Below are 7671 nucleotides of genomic sequence, written 5' to 3' on the forward strand. Positions count from 1 at the left end.
TCTTCTTTTCTCAACTTATAATTTAAGCTGAAACTATTGAACTCTATATATAATTTTATGACCCTAATTCAATTCTAACTATGATATATAAAGATAATTTTCGTAATCCAAATTTAATTCTAACGAATATATATTTATAAAATATAATTTTCGTAACCCTAATTAAGTTCAGAGTTCTTACTAAGATATTGTGTATAGATACAAGGAAGGTACTGCGTTATTTATAATTTTCTAATTTAAAATTTAATTTTTAATATTTTTACTAAATTGGTTTTAGGAAATGACAAAAGAAATTATGGGTGGACTCTAATATGTTTTCAAGTTTTTCAAGGATATAAAATTAGAATTTTATATACAAATGTAAAATAAACAAAAACTGGTTGATTTTACTAATTTGCCCTTGAAAGTTATGGCAAGTAATATGTTTCCATGGGTGAGATATAGGTTTTAGTGTTTACAATTTTAAGTTTTAGATAATAATATAAAAGGTGTCGCAATTATATATTTTAAAAACTCTTTAATAGAAATAATTATAATTTAATTTGTAATTATTAATTAAAATATTGTGTTAATTATAAAACAATATTCTTACCTGAATAAAACAGGTTGTAATAATTATAATTATAAATTAAATCACAATTATTAGTTAAAAAGAGTTTGACATAAAAAAATTGTGCTAATTTTATTGAAGTAAAGTAGAGTTATTACTTAAATAGAATTTTGATAATATTAATCATCACTTAATTAATATTAAGATTAATTAATTATTGTTTTAAATAATATTACTTTAAATTAATTATACAAAGCAAAATCATATTACACGTTGAATATGTTAAAAATATTTTAATTATGATTTAAAAATTTTCTATTATAATATTTGAATTGATAAGTTAAATTTAATAATTCAAATAAAAATATTTTTATGTTAATTACATCAATTAAAAATACAATATTTGAAAAATTAATTAAATATTAAATATGTAAAATAAAATATAACAGCATGTGACTTTAGAAGCTAGTTATATTAAACCTGTAAAAGTAATAAAAAATAAGGTTAAACTATGCAATGGGTTCATGTATTCTATACAAATTTAGAATTTAATCCATATAATTTTATTCTAAAAAATAGTCTCATATTTGAAATTTAGGTCAAATTGCTATACATTGCTAAATTTTTGTTAAATTTATTGGTGTGACATTTTGAAATAAAAGAAATATTCATTTGGTAACAATGTAACTAAAAAAAGACATTGTAATAGATCTAAATTTAACAAAATAATTTTAACAATATTAACAGTTGGACTTAAATTTGAAAATCTGAAAAGTTGAGGGATTAAATTTTAAGTTGACAGCAAACCTTTTATTTTGGTTATGTATGGCACATTTGTTAACTTTGTTGGATTTTTATATTTAAGATTAAATTGATAAAATGTATAAATATTAAAGAGTTAAATTTATTATTAAATTAATAAAAAAAAGCTCATATCTAAAAGAAATGATAATCGAGTTACCAGACACTGCGATTCGACATTTTTATAGTTTACTCTATCCTATGTAAAAGCCCAAAAGTCATTAGCATGTACATTTTTTTTTGCTTTACTTTTGTTCATAGCCGTTGCAACCAAATACATTGGCAAGATTGGTTGGGGTGAATGAAATATGGCTGTAATGGAATAGAGATATAATGGAATATATCTGTAATGGGTAATCAGTAATTTAATTGTTTAGTTTAATGGAATGTCATAGAGCTGTAATAGTATTCTTGTGTTTGGTTGAATGGAATGGATGTTGTAATAGCATAAGGAAAATGACTTAAATGACCAAATTACCCTTAGTAGAATTTTTTAGTTAGATGATTATAGTTATTGTTATTAAATTTTAATAAGATTATTACTAAATATAATTTAATAAAAGTAATGATATAATTTAATAATATTTTAAAATAGTTATTATTAAATACAATTTAATAAAATAATATATAATTTAATAACATTCTTAATATAATTATTTTTAAAATATGGATTAATAAAATCATAATATATAACCTACTTTATTATTTTTAAACTGTAATGCATATTTAATGTGCTAAAATATCATTAGCGAAACAAATAATTTAATTATCTTTTAAACTAAAAAGTAAAAGATTAAAAGTAATAAATAGTCAGAGCAAACAATTTCTTGCATATACCAATAGCTTATACATGAGAAGCTAAAACCCTCTATTTGAATATAAGTGACTCAAGTTTAGCTCCTAAGAATCGTACCTTGAAAGGGCATGTCTTGTTAGATACAAAACATATTACAACAAGAATGCAACACGTCTTGATGATAAACTTACAGAAATTACAAAAATTATAAAGCAAAACTATATCTTCAAAGCATACAATCAAGCTTACCTGCAAAATAAAAGCAAACCATATTAATAGATTAAATGAAAAAACTTGTCAAACATGAAACATAAACCAGATTAAAATTGGAAGACATGAAACATTGAAATATGAAGTGAATGGCATAGAACGAAAATTGCATAGAGAAAGGGCATCTACATGCAACAGGCATAAACAACTTGAAACCAATGCATATAACCATCATCAACCCGAAAAACAATGTGCATGGTAACACATTACATTCTATTAACTACATAGAGTGCAGAACGTTAAGCTTAAAATAGAACTGAGACTTGACAGTAAAAAAAGAACCACAGATAGCTAAAGGAAAAATAAGAGAGAGTGTAACATGAGGTAAAAGCAGCTGTTAGATTAGCCAATGTGAATAAAAAACAGCTTCTTGAATAAAGATGTAGGATGAAAAGGAAAATTAGGAAGATAAATCTAACTTAAGAAATGGAATTGGAAAGCAAATAATTTGTCCCAGTAAATATTTATTTTTCAAAAGGTTAAATTGATGGGAAAAGCTTGTTAAGTCTAAAGGGTAGTGCATAGAATTCATCATTCCTAACATTTAATTTGTAAAAGCAAAACTTTTCCCACTAGTTCAATCCAATGTCCTTTCTGCTTTCATCATTTTCTCGACAAAGTGTTAAATCAAAGAATACAACAACCAAAGCAGCAACTGTTGTATGAGATATGAAGATCACAACCACTTTGTCACTGAACTGCATTTCATTAGGAAAGAAAATTGTTCAGTTGCTAATAAACAGAGAGTGATTAATTTATTACAAATTGTTCAATTTGGAGCATCATATCTCTATATATACCTAGGTTGGCATGTGTTGGAAAATGTCAGACATGGATATTTCAAGGAAGCCTAATATGAATTTTGTTTTGAAACTATTCAAGTTACAGAACTGGAGAAAGCTAAGACCAACAGAAGAGACAAAGCTGAAGAGAACACAATATACAGTTGCCACAATTGGTAATGGTACAGAAGCTGAAAAAGGCTCCAATTGGTCAGAGCCCGTTGCCAAACATACCACTTCAAACACTAGAATAAATGCATCAAATGCATCCACATAAAACCAAACAAGCCCCAAACGGGTGTGATGACAAAAAATTAACCTTATTTTTTTTTCTCTTAGAAGTTCAAATACAGAAGATTTATCACTAAAGTAAGCTACAACAATCCTTGGAAAAAGAGTACATTGGAAGCTTGGAGACTCTTGCAAAGTCTATGATCCTCTTTTGCCAAACTAATCAACCAAAACTTTTTTTATATGGAAACACAACAAGCAGAACATAGGGACAAGTGAAATTAAAAAATTTCATCCTAAGGCAGACATAAAATTAAGATTTTGCACAGTCAAAACATTTATATTAAGTTCCCTTAAAAGCAACAAATATTTTAAAAATTATATACAAATTCCCCATGTAAGAAGCATGACACAAAAATGTTAAGAAGCATGACACAAAAGTGTAAACCAAGTGCGAGACCAACTTTTTAAATGTTTTTGTATCCAATTACATGCTATTTTGCTATAGTAGTTTCTTTTTGTGTTTGCACCCGTGAAAGAACCTGCAATTGCAAACACCTGTTTATTATATATACATATGTGTTGTTCAAAAGGGATCTATTTTTGGATATTTAAGGTTAAATCTAAACAGGTAAGAGTGCCAAGAATAGAGCATAAAAATAAAGACCAACTTGCCAACATTTGCTCAAGAAATGTATGAAAAAGTTAAACACCCTGTCTTGTTGTGTCATTTGGTTATTCCATAATCAAGCAAATTAATGGTCAGAAATAGCGGCTACCAAAGCAATGCTTGTTTGCAACTATCTCTCAACGTGCCTTTCGCTTTGCATGTTGGTATACGCATGAATAAGCTTTTTAATCATAGCCACACAAAGCATAAAATTTTCACCAGCTATATATGTTGAAAGAAAGGGGGATTTAAAAGAAAATAAAAACTATATGAAACCACCTTGTTAAAGGAAGAAGGGAAAATTTGAGGTAATAAATAGTGAATGGGAGAAAAAGGATGAAATCATTTGGATTTGTATGGTAATTACGGCAGTCCAAGATTCTTCAATTCATGCATCCAACATAGGATTGACTCAATCATTCCTGGCCTAATTGATACAGAATATATTCATTTAGGCACAATTTGCTTTGCTAGTTTATATCCAAATAGAAAGGGGAAAAGAAAAGTTGAAAGAAGCGAAAGAACTTTAACTAAAAAAATCAGAGAAAAAAAAAAGGAATCAAAGGCACTTACTGTAAATAAGGAGGTTCAACTAGAAGGAAGATGAAGATAGCGAATGGATGCTTGATTTTTGGTCGATTAAGGAGCTAATTTCTAGGCTTCACTTTGGGGATAAATGTCGAGGAAGAAACCTGAAGTGAAAGTGAAAACGATGAAGAAGAGAGGCATGCTATTTTGGTCCAAAAAAGGAAAAATGTTATTACGGGTGGTTTTGAATAGCAATTCAGACCCCCAACCCCTGAATTGCTAATACAAGTTGTCCAGTAATAGAGGCTGATTCCATTCGACCCATAATGGGCTATTACTTTAAACCAAACAACAGTTTATAGTGGGCCCATTGAATAGAGTTGGAATGCATAGGCTATTCCATCCAACCAAATATGCTGTCAGGGTTTGATAGTGGTTTGCATTCAACAATGGCAGAAGAAGCAATACGACCGAAGAAATCCCAGATTCAGGCCAATTCGCATCCCAACACAAGGATGTGGTCAATGTCATCAAGAGCCTACATGGTTTCCGCTACATCGATGCTCAAGACATTAAAAAGGGATGCAAAGGAGAAGGAACCAACACAATATCAAACTTCTCTCCATTGTTTCTCATTTCATTCACTTCATATTCATGATCATACAATTATGAATTAAACAGCTAATTAAGATTTTTTTTATTTTCATATGGTTATTTAATTCTGAAATGCTGTTGTTTATAATAATTTAAATTGAGTTTTATGAACGATTATCAAGTTTTAAATTCTCAAATATTTTATGTTTTAGCTGAATTCTCATTTTAATCTTTCCTCTACCACCAACCACTGAGTGTGAATAATAAAAATAATTAATAAAATTTTGTAATTTTTATTAATAAATTATTTTTAACATAAAACAGTTTAAATATTATTTAGTATAAATTATTTTTAACATGAACATAGCTTTAATAATTTTAATTATTATTTAACATATTTATTTAGAATAAATACAAAATTTAATTTATATTTTTTAATTTAATAATCTTATTGTTAGTTTTCTTAAAAATTGGTATAAACAATATTTTTGAGACGAAAAAAATAATACAAACATTTATAAAGTTTGCAAAAAAACTGCTAAATTGAGGGTAATTTACTATTAAAAGCCTAATTTTTTAAATTTTATCGAAATGAGCCATGTATTTTATTATTTACAGGAATGAGCCATTTTCCCCTAAATTGTGTCCACGTCAGCGCGATGTCATGGGACGTGTCAGCAAATCGCGTCCACGTAATCGCGGTTTGTGTCCACGTCGACAAGCCTTACCGACGTGGACGCGATTTGTCGACGTAGAAGCACTCTGGGACGCGATTTGCCCAGCAAGAAACGGTAACGGTCATTTTTTGACCGTTTCCCCCCCCAACGGTCCAAAAAAAAAAAACTATAAATACCTCCCACCCCTTTTTTTTTCACAAACTAATCCTCTCTCAAATTTCCTTTCAATTTGCTCTCAAATTCCTTCCAAATTTCTCTCAAATCCATATTTAATCTCAATTTGCTCTCAAGTTCCTCTTAAATTTCTCTTAAATCCCTATTTTTAAATAATTTTAAAAAAAATTATTTTTATAAATTTTTTTAAACCGTAAAAATTTGTACGATTTCAGCAATGGCCGAAGAATTGACTCGTCTTGATAAGCAGTACATATCGGTGGAACAAATGAAAATGGTAAGCGTTAAATTTAATTTTTAAATATTATTTAAGAATTTTTTATTTATGCATTTTTAGATAATTATAATTTATTATTTGTTATAAAAGTCTGTAGATCGGATATTGGAATGCAATATCCGGAATATGCATGCTCCTCCATCACCGTTTGTAGAGAACTACCTGGGGGAAGCTGGTTTTTAGCACGTGGCGACGGTAGGCCGGGAATACAAGGTAGACCCGAAACTAATCAGTGCGTTGATCGAGAGGTGGAGACCCGAGACACACACATTCCATCTTCCATGTGGAGAGTGCACTATCACTTAGGAAGATGTCAGTCTGCAATTGGGATTGCCGGTGGACGGGTACCAGTCACCGGGTCTGCCCAATCTAGCGATTAGGGACCGATGTGCTACGAGCTTTTGGGCTCTATTCCAGAGAAAATGTATGGAGGTAAGATCGAGATGGGCTGGTTACGAGACATATTCCCAGATCCGGATGAAGATTCAACCGAAATAGAAAGAACACGATATGCTCAGGCATACATTCTTCAGTTAATTGGAGGTTATCTGATGCCAAACTCGTCACGGAGCCGCGTACATCTAAGATGGCTGCTGAAACTCATTGATTTTAGAGCAGCTGGTAAATTGAGTTGGGGGTCTGCCGTCTTGGCAACGTTATATAGGGAGATGTGCGGGGCAACACGATCGAGGAAAGCAAAAATCGGAGGTTGCCTGTCACTACTGCAGTCATGGGCATTGTTTCGCTTTCCATTTCTACGTCCTCGAGTAGACCACTCATATACATTCCCACGCATAACGAGGTAAATTTTATATTAGATTTTACAATTTTTATGTAAATTTTTAAAAATAAAAGTATGCTAAAAGTTTATTTAATTAGGTGGAACCATCCTGCAAGTCATGTTTGATTACCTACCTCTCTTGAAGATATATGGCTTCTATTAGACCAACAGTCAGAAACACATGTAAGTATTAAATAAAATTGATAATTCTATCATTCGCTAGTCGATTGTTATTTAGTATTTAGTATTTAGTATTATGAATATAACTAATATTTCTATCATGTTTGTCGAAACCATTTTTTTTGAAAAATAAAAAAATTTAGGTTTTCGAAAAAATGAAAATTGGGAGTCGCCACCAATCTTTTATTAGGGTGTGATTAGATCACCTAAAAAAAAACCGGCTTTGGTCTATGAGTTTTAGAAAAACGGATCCGGGAGTCAGTTACGTACGATGAAGGATTAGCACCCTCGTAACGCCCAAAATTGGTACCTAGTTAATTAATTAGTGTCTTAAGGTCGAGAATATGAAAAAATATAATC

General features: G+C 29.8%; 1 long non-coding RNA gene across 1 annotated transcript; it reads right to left on the bottom strand.

Annotated features, from left to right (window-relative positions):
- Positions 1 to 2158: 2158 nt before the first annotated feature.
- On the bottom strand, positions 2159 to 5253 carry LOC128040548 (uncharacterized). The gene is made up of 2 exons (XR_008195208.1): positions 4674 to 5253; positions 2159 to 2396 (listed from the first exon to the last, which is right to left on the bottom strand). It is a non-coding gene; the product is annotated as an uncharacterized LOC128040548 (long non-coding RNA).
- Positions 5254 to 7671: the final 2418 nt, after the last annotated feature.

This window comes from Gossypium raimondii, chromosome 4 (genome assembly GCF_025698545.1).
Source record: "Gossypium raimondii isolate GPD5lz chromosome 4, ASM2569854v1, whole genome shotgun sequence".
Classification (NCBI taxonomy): Eukaryota; Viridiplantae; Streptophyta; class Magnoliopsida; order Malvales; family Malvaceae; genus Gossypium; species Gossypium raimondii.